The sequence below is a fragment of the Erinaceus europaeus genome, chromosome 7, assembly GCF_950295315.1.
Source record: "Erinaceus europaeus chromosome 7, mEriEur2.1, whole genome shotgun sequence".
NCBI classification, from domain to species: Eukaryota; Metazoa; Chordata; class Mammalia; order Eulipotyphla; family Erinaceidae; genus Erinaceus; species Erinaceus europaeus.
In genome coordinates, this window is record NC_080168.1 from 81,232,081 (window position 1) to 81,244,304 (window position 12,224).

General features: G+C 37.9%; 1 protein-coding gene across 3 annotated transcripts in view; it reads right to left on the bottom strand.

The window, feature by feature from the left end:
* CAB39L (calcium binding protein 39 like) overlaps positions 1-12,224 on the bottom strand; it is a 109,587-nt gene that overhangs the window by 65,814 nt on the left and 31,549 nt on the right. For all 3 annotated transcript variants that reach the window (XM_060194865.1, XM_016187317.2, XM_060194866.1), the window contains exon 3: positions 9,476-9,698. The gene's annotated coding sequence lies outside the window, so the exon portion shown is untranslated. The remainder of the gene's footprint in view (positions 1-9,475; positions 9,699-12,224) is intronic.

Sequence of the window (12,224 nt, forward strand, 5' to 3'; positions counted from 1 at the left end):
TAACTAAACTGAAAATAATTTTGATCACTTCCTTACTAATTCCTTTTCCCTTTTCTTTTTTGTTTTTCTTCTGCCTCCAGAGTTATTGCTGGGGCTTTCTGCCTGCACTACGAATTCACTGCTCCTGGAAGCTATTTTCTTCATTTTGTTGCCTTTGTTGTTATTGTTGTCATTGCTGTTGTTAGGACAGCAATGACAACATTGTTGTTGATAGGACAGCAATGACAACATTGTTGTTGATAGGACAGAGAGAAATTGAGAGAGAGAAATGGAGATAAGACAGAAAGGGGAGACATCCAGAAATCACTCCCATTTACTGTTTCAGCAAAATCAATCAAATACCTAGGAATAAAGTTGACCAAAGAAGTGAAAGACTTGTATGCTGAAAACTATGAGTTGCTACTCAAGGAAATAGAAACTGATACCAAGAAGTGGAAAGATATCCCATGCTCATGGATTGGAAGAATAAATATCATCAAAATGAATATTCACCCCAGAGCCATATACAAATTTAATGCAATACCCATCAAAGTTCCACCAAGCTTCGTTAAGAGAATAGAACAAACACTACAATCATTTATCTGGAACCTGAAAACACCTAGAATTGCCAAAACCATCTTAAGGAAAAGAAACAGAAATGGAGGCATCACACTCCCAGACCTTAAACTATATTATAAAGCCATCATCATCAAAACAGCATGGTACTGGAACAAAAATAGGCACACAGACCAGTGGAACAGAATTGAAAGCCCAGAAGTAAATCCCAACACCTATGGGCATCTAATCTTTGATAAGGGGGCCCAAAGGATTAAATGGAAACAGGAGGCTCTCTTCAATAAATGGTGCTGGGAAAACTGGGTTGTAACATGCAGAAGAATGAAATTGAACCACTTTATCTCACCAGAAACAAAAATCAACTCCAAATGGATCAAAGACCTAGATGTCAGACCAGAAACAATCAAATACTTAGAGGAAAACATTGGTAAAACACTTTCCCACATACACCTCAAGGACATCTTTGATGAATCAAACCCAATTGCAAGGAAGACTAAAGCAGAAACAAACCAATGGGACTACATCAAATTGAAAAGCTTCTGCATATCCAAAGAAACTATTAAACAAACAGAGAGACCCCTCACAGAATGGGAGAAGATCTTCACATGCCATACATCAGACAAGAAACTAATCACCAAAATATATAAAGAGCTCAGCAAACTTAGCACCAAAAAAGCAAATGACCCCATCCAAAAATGGGCAGAGGATATGAACAAAACATTCACTACAGAGGAGATCCAAAAGGCTAACAAACATATGAAAAACTGCTCTAGGTCACTGATTGTCAGAGAAATGCAAATTAAGACAACACTAAGATACCACCTCACTCCTGTAAGAATGGCATACATCAAAAAGGACAGCAGCAACAAATGCTGGAGAGGATGTGGGGACAGAGGAACCCTTTTACATTGCTGGTGGGAATGTAAATTGGTACAGCCTCTGTGAAGAGCAGTCTGGAAAACTCTCACAAGGCTAGACATGGACCTTCCATATGATCCAGTAATTCCTCTCCTGGGTTTATACCCCAAGGACTCCATAACACCCAACCAAAAAGAGGTGTGTACTCCTATGTTCATAGCAGCACAATTCATAATAGCTAAAACCTGAAAGCAACCCAGGTGCCCAACAACAGATGAGTGGCTGAGAAAGCTGTGGTATATATACACAATGGAATACTATGCAGCTATTAAGAACAATGAACCCACCTTCTCTGACCCATCTTGGACAGAGCTAGAAGAAATTATGTTAAGTGAGCTAAGTCAGAAAGATAAAGATGAGTATGGGATGATCCCACTCATCAACAGAAGTTTAATAAGAAGATCTGAAAGGGAAACTAAAAGCAGGACCTGATCAAATTGTAAGTAGGGCACCAAAGTAAAAACCCTGTGGTGAGGGGTAGACATGCAGCTTCCTGGGACAGTGGGGGATAGGAGTGGGTGGGAGGGATGGGTCACAGTCTTTTGGTGGTGGGAATGGTGTTTATGTACACTCCTAGCAAAATGTAGACATATAAATCAGTAGTTAATTAATATGAGAGGGGGAAAATCAATTGTATGTCTCAAAGTTTTTCAAAACACAAACTGAATCTTTTTAATACATAGGCTGTGTATTTGACATGCGGACTCTCTCAAAAGCCTAGACCAAGTAGATTAGAAGCATCCAATAGCACAGCTATATACAAGATACTGGATACTGTACAGCAAACCCTAACAAAAGGACTTTTCAAAGTTAACCCAATTACCAAATAATGTGATGATAACATTAACTATCGATTGTCTTTTTGAACCCTAAGGTAGCAGGAACCTCACATCTCCACTATCACAACCTAACCAACGCAACGATTGCCACCTCAACATGCTTCACCTCAGACTGTGTCCAGAGACTTCACATGTGGAATGACAACCCTTCAGCTTCATTACTCGGGTGAGACCTTTCCTTTTATAGTACACTCTAATTTCATCTCAGGTGGTTCACTTTCTAACAAAGTCCCATAACCTAGATATACACCAGTTTCTGTGAGAGAGAGCTTATGGTCACACGTATCCATAAACTACTGCAAAATATATACCTGAAAGCAGAAGTACACTAGAGTTTGCAGTGAGTACCTCCCTAACACTTCCTCTCCACTATTCCAAGCTTTGGGCCCATGATTGCTTAACAATTTGTTTGGCCTCGTATGTTAACTCTCTTTTCAATCACCAGGTTCCAGATGCCACCAGGATGCTGGCCAGGCTTCCCTGGATTGAAGACCGCACCAATGTGTCCTGGAGCTCCGCTTCCCCAGAGACCCACCCTACTAGGGAAAGAGAGAGGCAGACTGGGAGTATGGACAGACCAGTCAACGCCCATGTTCAGCGGGGAAGCAATTACAGAAGCCAGACCTTCTACCTTCTGCAACCCTCAATGACCCTGGGTCCATGCTCCCAGAGGGATAGAGAATGGGAAAGCTATCAGGGGAGGGGGTGGGTTATGGAGATTGGGTGGTGGGAATTGTGTGGAGTTGTACCCCTCCTACCTTATGGTTTTGTTAATTAATCCTTTCTTAAAAAAAAAAAAAAAAGACAGAAAGGGGGAGAGAAAGATAGACATCTGCAGACATGCTTCACTGCTTGTGTTTGGGAGCTCAAACCGATGCAATTCGTACTATCTGCATTTAACCCGCTGTGCTACCACCAGGCCCCTCCTTTTCCCATTTCTGTCAGTAGATATTCTAGATGGGCTTGAAGGTAAATTAGAGGAAACCATCAAGAAAATCAAGTTGGTGTATTGTACCAAAGTAAAGGACTCCTGGGGGTGGGGGGCTAGGGTGGGCTTTCAGGTCCTTGAGCATGATGGTTTGTGGAGGAGGACCTAAGCTGAGGGTGAGAGTGTTTTGCAGAAAACGGAGAAATTTTACACATGTATCAACAACTGTGTTTACTACAAACCATTAATTCCACCAATAAAAACCAGTAAAAAAACTAAAACAAATGAAGAAACAACATTTGAAACAAAGGGCTGTCAGAAGGCAAAGAGAAAGAGATAGGGTTCTTATCATTAAAAAGGGATAACTACTGCTTCTGAAACAGAAAAAATAACAAATCAAAGACAAACTTATTATCAAAGATGTGTTTATGGATTAAATTCTTCCTGCAGACCTGCTTTACCGCTTGCAAAATGACCCCCTGCAGGTGGGTGGGGAGCCAAGGGTTCAAACCAAGATTCTTGCATTGGTCCCTGTGCTTCACACTATGTGCACTTTGGAGTCATCCTTTTAACTGTGTGTATTCACAGAAAGGCTTTTGGAATGTAGTTAAGCCATTGTTAATGGGTTCGAGTCCCTGTTCCTCACCTGCAGCAGGGAGGCTTCACAAGCAGTGAAGCATGTCTGCAGGTGTCTTTCTCTCTCCCTGCCCCCCTCAATTTCTCTCTGTCCTATTGAATAAAAAAAAATGGGAGGAAAAAGAAAACAATTCCCAGGGGAGTTGGGCGGTAGCGCAGCGGGTTAAGCGCATGTGGTGCAAAGCGCAAGGACCAGCCTAAGGATCCCGGTTCGAGCCCCCGGCTCCCCACCTGCAGGGGAGTCGCTTCACAGGCGGTGAAGCAGGTCTGCAGGTGTCTATCTTTCTCTCCCCTTCTCTGTCTTCCCCTCCTCTCTCCATTTCTCTCTGTCCTATCCAGCAACGATTACAACACTAAAAAAAAAAAAAAAAAAAAAAAAAAAAAAAAAAAAAAAAAAAGAAAACAATTCCCAGTAGGAGTGTTAGATTGTAGTGCAGGCATTGAGCCCCAGTGTTAACCCTGGGGAGAGAAAAAAAAAAGACAAAAGTCAACATTGTGAAAGAAGACCTCTTAAAATGAATAAGAAAATCATAAACAAAATGTCAGGACACAGCACTTCATATTACAGAACATAATCACAATTGTGTAAAATCAAATACACAAAACATAAACACTGAAAACAAATTTCAAAAGTGGTATGACTGGGCTGGTGATCTAGCTCACTTGGATAGTGCACTGCTCTGTCATGTGCATGACTCAGCTTGTCCCACCACATTGAAGGAAATCTTGGTGCTGTGGTCTCTTTCTCTCTTCCCCTTGCCTGTCTCTATACAGAAAAAAATTATTTCACTGCCTTTGGATAGTTGGCTTATGGATGTTTAATAATTTTCTTCAAATTTCCAAACTTTATTTAGCAGAACATACAAATGCTTATATAATGAAAAGAAGCTTATAAATGATATTTACAGTGAATAAAAAACATTTTTTAAAGTTCAAATATCTGACCATCATGTATTTTCAAAGCATTAATCAAATACATATGATTTGCGTTACTTTGACTATGAAGTTTCATAAAGATCAGTACGTACTTGGCCCAAATTCTGAAGAGAAAGCCAAAAAAGATTATTCAGCTCCGTTCCCAGAGAACTCATACCCTGTAGATTTTTGCAGTAGATTTTGGCAGTTTTCCTTCTCCTAGTAACAGTAAATTATTTCATATTCTTATTGCAAGCATCATTAAATATGGTGCAAAGTTAGTCACTTCAGTGAGTCATTTGAGTATGTTCAGTGGCATAAGTCAGACTGAGTGTTTGAAGGGTGAAGTAGGAAAGAAGCTGGGAAAAGTCATTTGGGGCATCACATACCCTTACTACTGACCTTTGAATTTTTTTCCTTTTCTAAAACATTTTTAATTTTATTTATGTATTTTTTGGATAGAGAAAAAAAATCAAGACAGAAGAGAGACAGAATGGGGGGTGGGGAGAGGGAGAGAAAGAGGTACAGACGTCTGCAGCACTGCTTCACTGTGCATGAAGCTTTACCCTTGCAGATGAGGACCAGGACTTGAACCCAGGTCCTTGTGCATGCTAACATGTACATTCTCCCAGAAATATTTTAAAGGCTAATTACTTTCAGGCTTTAGGTTGCTAATGAGGATTTACAGGTCTTTATGTCTAACATTCAGCTATGCTAATTCAATGACTTTTTTTTTCCCTCCAGGGTTATTGCTGGGTCTTGGTGCCTGCACCAAGAATCCACTGCTCCTGGTGGCCATCTTTATTCCATTGTTGTTGTTGCTGTTATTATTATTGTTACTGCTGCTATTGTTGTTGTACAGCACAGAAACTGAGTTAAAAATATATAAAGATTTTCATTGATTATCCTTTTTCTCATGCTTAAAAACAACTTTGTTTATATAAATTATGTGTGAATATGTATGTGTGTGTGTTTTATTTAAGAGTTTGAGGTAGAGACTTTTTCTGAAAGTAGACAATTTACAGATAAATGGAAAACCTAGGGGCTAGGAGGTGGCACCCTGGGTAGTGCATACATATTGCTATGTGCAAGGACCTGGGATCACACCCGCAAAGGGGAAGCTTCATAAGCAATGCTGCAGATGGCTCTCTTTCATTTTTCTCTCAGTCCTTTCTTTATCTTACTCTGTCTCTATCAAAAAAAAAAGAAAGAAGGAAAGTAAAAAAGGAAGAAATAAATGCAAATATTGTGAAAAGTTCTTCTATGTATCCTTAATCATCTGGAAGCTCTGATCAAATTTACATTGCAATAATAACTCTTAAAAGAACCTCATGTCCTTGAGAATTGCACCTTAATGTATTGTGAGAAGTGAGATAATTTTAAATTAGAATTATGTGCAGGAGTCTGGTGGTAGCTCAGCAGATTAAGCACACATGGTGCTGAGCACAGGGACACAGGTAAGGATCCCGGTTTGAGCCCCCGCCTCCTCACCTACAGGGGGGTTGCTTCACAAAGCGATGAAGCAGGTTTACAGGTATCTTTATCTTCCTCTTTCTACCTTCCCCATCTCTCTCGATTTTTCTCTGTCCTATCCAGCAAGGGCAAAAAAAAAAAAAAAAAAAAAGGGAAAAATGGCCTCTAGGAGCAGTGCATTCATAGTGCAGGCACCAAACCCCAGCAATAACCCTGGAGACAAAAAAAAAAAAATTTATATGAAGTTAGGAAGGCACACTACTAATTTATGCTGTAAATAAAAACTTATTTGACTTCTGTTCCAGAAAAAAACAGCTAGTAAGTTCATTCAGTAGACTCACAGTAATATTTTTGTTAACAGCTCCAGTCATTTGTCCGAGCTAAAACTTTCCACATCTATTAACTGTTAGTGATTGCCAAAGAATAACTTTATATTCAAATTTCCCATCTCAGTTTATAACAGAGATCTACAAGTAGGTCAGTACTCTCAGAAAAACAGTAACTTCAATCAAGATATCAGATCTTATTAAAACCTAGAAATTATTACTCCAAAACATATTATGAGAGGAAATTCAAAATTCATTTTTAGTCTCTCCTATAAACATAAACATGTAATGCATAATACTCATCAAATTATGGTTTGATACTGTTAGTGGTTCTTAGATAAGGTTTATAGTTATAGTGTGAAACAGAACTATTTTATAGCTTCAGTAAATCCCTAAGTCTATGAATTGTTAATCTATGACACATATATTATCCATAAAAACATGGGAGAAATCGAAGTGATTCAGCTGAAAGTGATTTAACCTCAGATGGGGACTTGAAGTTGTCTTAATCTATAGATTTCCAGGTTTGTAAACCTTTACTGGATATTTCCTCTTTCCAAAATTAGAAAAGATGAATTACTAAAATTTTAACATGTATCATCTATAAAGCTAAAAAGTATCTCTTTTATAAGCATTAAAAGTTTCAGTAGGGGGTTGGGCCATAGCACAGTGGGTTAAGTGCACATGGCATGAAACTCGAGGACCGGTGTAAGGATCCCGGTTCAAGCCCCTGGTTCGAGCCCCCAGCTCCCCACCTGCAGGGGGGTCGCTTCACAAGCAGTGAAGCAGGTCTGCAGGTGTCTATCTTTCCCTATCTTTGTCTTCCCCTTCTTCCTCCATTTCTCTCTGTCCTATCTGGCAACAACAATAATAATAATCACAACAATGATAAAAAGGGCAACAAAAAAGAAAAATAAATAAACTATTTTTAAAAGTTTCAGTAAAACCATGGTTTTAATAACCAGAATAATACTAAGTATGACCATAATATAAAAGTGTGTTTTTAATACTGTTTTTTGTTTTTTTTTTGCCTCCAGGGTTATTGCTGGGACTTGGTAGTAGTATTTTTTAGACTTTCTTTTCAAAATTTAAAAAAAATACTTATTCCCTTTTGTTGTCCTTGTTGTTTTATTGTTGTTATTGATGTCATTGTTGTTGGATAGGACAGAGAGAAATCTCGAGAGGGGAGGGGAAGACAAGGGAGAGAAAGATAGACACCTGCAGACCTGCTTCACCACTTGTGAAGCAACGACCCTACAGGTGGGGAGCCGAGGGCTAGAACCAGGATCATTATACCGGTCCCTGCGCTTTGCGCCATGTACACTTAACCCGCTGTGCTACCACCCGACTCCCTATTTATTATTTTGTACCAGAGCACTGATTAGCTCTGGCTTGATGGTGTGGAGGATAGAACCTGAGACTTTAAGCCGTGACTTTAAGGCATGAGTCTTCTTTGCATAACCATTATACTATCTACTGCCACCCTTCTTTTTTTTTTTTAAACCAGAGTGCTGCTCAGCTCTGGCTTATGATGGTGTGGGGGACTTAATCCATATTTTTTCTTAGTGTTTTATCTACAAATGGGTCTGTATTGTCTTTACTTTTGATTTTAAGTGCAAGATACTGCTCCACACAAAAGTTTTCCACAGATCAGTTGAGTTTCTTCTTTTACATAGGTCAACAAATAAAAAAAAAAACAACCCATAAAACAAAACCTGTTCTACAAGCTTCAGGACATAGAGGAAATATTAGGGAAAACACAGCCATTTTATATTATAGGTAGGGCAGAAAACATAAATCTTTGTAACACACTGACAGTTTCTTGAATTTTTCTTTTTCAGCTAAGTTTTCCTACTTTAGCAAACTCACTTAAATCAGTAACTAAGAATATACATTTTTGAGGCTGGCAGGAAGTAGATTAAAAACTTTCCTTAGAATGATGAATCTTGATGCAATAACTCAATTTAGCAGCTAAAAGTATATAATTCCTCCCACAGAAGAATGATTATATGCTTTCCATGAGTCCCTTTACAGACATATAAAATTAACAAATACTTGCCTATGTTAGGTTATAAAAATAAAGTTTTTACTGGAATATGAATCTACTATTTTAAGAATTTTTCTTTAAAAAAAGAATTTTTCTTTTCACTGCTGTAGTGCATACATATGCACACAGCTATAGTAGTCAGCAAAACAATAATATTATATGATAGCTTGTATTAGCTATAAGCTTGCATCAGCTATAAGTAAAATATCGGCTCTGTTCCTTAACTTGAAATTCATTTTGTATAAAATAGCAAGTTTATAGTAAATTGTCTAATTTTTATTTTCATTATAGAATTTTCAAAAAATCATGTATCACTTACTAGATATAACAACAGGCTTCAACATTCAAACTTTGTCATTAACAGTGTTATTACTAATATCTCTATTGGAATTATGATGTGATGGAATGTTGAAATTCATAAGAACCAATAGCTTCAAACATCACAATGATAATATTAAATTTACTGAGAGAAGAAAGATCTGACTTTTGAATTCTCATGAAGCTGAAAAAGAAACATGCAAAATGATGGTATATTGCTACTATTTTATTTCTGGAAATGCTTTGTAAAAAAAAAAAAACATATTAAGATAGTCCATGATACAGAATAGTTGGTAATGATTCAAGTGCCTTAGGCAACAGAAGTATTGTTTTGTAGCTGTTTTTTTTTTTTCCAAAGCCTCTCCTAGTAACAGCAGTTCATCATGCACAAAGAAACAAGGTAATTACATGATTCAAAATGAATATATAAGCACCAACTGTAAAACTCCAACTAAGGCTAAAGCTTGCCACAGTAGCTATAATTTTATAAATCAGCAGAGACAACCCAGTTGATACTCACCAAATGTTACAGAAATGTTCAGGCTTGTCTAAGCAGCAAAAAATAGACACATGGTGAGGTGCTGAAGAAAGCTCTCTCCAAGGCTCAAAAGCACTTTAGATGAAGTAGCCTTTATCTTCCATTTAATATATTGAGGGTGCCTCCTATTACCAGAGCATGGCAGAGAAGAGTTTCCACAATCCCGTCTTGACTTTCTGTCTCTTTGAAGAGTAGCAGTTACGACCTGAAAACGTTAGCAGAAAACGATCACTTTGAACATTCACACAGGGCAACTGTAAATTTCCACTCTCTTTGCTTGCTCTCAGATTCCAAGCCTTGCTTGTCTCTTAATCTGTCACAGGCAGTTCTGTTTCTGGTCAAACCAGCTTGCTTATGAGCTCTCTCCCTCTCTAACATTCTCTGTTAGCCACATACCACAGTCACAGTTCCTTCTTTCCTTCCCCTCCCAATCAGGCAACGTCAGAAGAATGTGTCTAAAATCATTAAGCTGAAACAAATTTAATTCTTGGCTTAAAAAGAACAGGAAAAACAAAAATTGTTTCTCATCCTGTTTTATTCCCTCTGCATAGATTTTGTCAACAGATTAAATGGGCATGATTATCTTGTTTTAAAAAATGTAAATAAAAAAATGTAAATAAAGATTTATAACAAAGATGAATTGATATTAATTCTTCAGAGAAGATGCTTTTTCCAGTCATAATAAGAAAATGTAGCAAGTAAACACCAAATATAAATTTAATCATGAGATTTAAGAAACAAGGAAGATTGTTAAATTATTCATAATTTTAATGTTAAATGCAAGTTTGTGAAAATTTAATGCATTTTAATGTGGCATATCTTGAAACTTAGAAAACAGTTATAAAAAGGAAAAATTATGAAGAACATAAAAATGCTTACACTAAAAATACTGAAGTCACTTATGTCATCTATGTGCAAGCCAATTGTAATTATATTATTTAGAAGGCCCCCACCCCAATGCCATTCAATATATATATGTGTAGTTTTTCAATGAGACCTTAAAAGGCTAAATAAGTATATATGGCAAAGCACCATACTGTCCAAGTGAAATGAACTATTTTGTCAAGACTCTTTCTGTTTGTTTTTACCACAGCAGTTGTTCAGCTTTGGCTTATGTTGGTGCTGGGAACTAAACCTGAGACCTTGGAGCCTACATGAAAGTCTTTTTGAATAACCACTATGCAATCTCCTCAGGTCCCCTTTTGCTGTACCTTTTTTTAAATTAAATTAATTCATTTACTGCCACCAGGGTTATTGCTAGGGCTTGGAGCCTACACAATGAATCTATCACTCCTAATGGCCCTTCTTTCTTTCCATCCTTCCTTTTTTTGACTTTTTTTTGCCTCCAGAGTTATTGCTAGGGTTCAGTGCTGACACTATGAATCCACTGCTCCTGGCAACCATCCCCCCCCCCCATTTTATTGAACAGGACAGAGAAAAATTGAGGGGTGAAGGGGAGATAGAGAGGAGGAGAGAAACTTCCCCCTAGCAGGTGGGGACCTTGACCAGGATCCTGTGCCCTGTAACATGTGCACTACCGGTGTGTCATTATCTGGCCAACTTTTTCTCTTCTTATACAGTATTTTAAATTACTGGTCTCTACAAAGTTTGGGGATAAAGAATTGGGTAGAAAGCTAAGTGGATGGCTAGTGATAGGCCTAGAGATGGCATCTATAGGATTCTTTGGGATTAGGATATACTTAGCTTGGAATATGTGCTGGTTCTATGAGGATGCTACTTAGAGCCAGTTTTAGAGTCCTGGTTCAGTTTCTTTTCTTTTTTTTTTTTTTTTTAAATTTATTTATTTATGAGAAAGATAGGAAGAGAGAGAAAGAACCAGACATCACTCTGGCACATGTGCTGCTGGGGATCGAACTTGGGACCTCATGCTTGAGAGTCCAAAGCCTTATCACTGCGCCACCTCCCGGACCACACTGGTTCAGTTTCTTAGCTTAAAAGACTTTTAGTCTCTCTCAGTCTCTAACCATGTATTTCCATTCAATTTTCTAGGACTCATCTGAATACAATTTCAATTACAGAGTTGACAAAGTGATTATTAGACCTATTATTAATTTTATTATCTACAGAACTGAAATTATGAACTCTAAAATTATGAATGTAAACTGAAGGGTAAATATCTGTAAATTTGTAATCTGTAAGAAAAATAAAATGGCTTTATTTTCATTTCATTTATTCAGTATAATTTCATTGTTTACCTTTATATAAAATATAATGTATAAATGTATATCTAAATTTTTTAATATAATTCACTTAGACTTTTAAAATTTGATTTTTTTTTGTTGTTGTTGCTTCCAGGATTATCGCTGGGGATTGGTGCTGGCAATGCAAATCCATGGCTCCTGGAAGCCATTTTTTTCTCCTAGTTTTTATTAGGTAGGACAGAGAAAACTTGAGAGATGATGAAGAGATAGACATAGAGAGAGAAACTTAGACACCTGCAGACCTGCTTCACCGCTGGTGAAGTGGACCCCTTGCAGATGGGGAGCAGGGGTTTGGACTAGGGTCCTTGCGCTTGGTAATATGGGCACTTAACTGAGTATGCCACCACCCGGCCCCCTAAAATTTGATTATTTTAAAAATAATATGCTTAGAGGGCTGGGTGGTAGTGCAGCAGGTTAAGCACACATGGCACAAAGTGCAGGGACTTGCCTAAGGATCCCGATCTACCTACAGAGGGGTTGCTTCAGAAGCAGTGAAGGTCTGCAGGTGT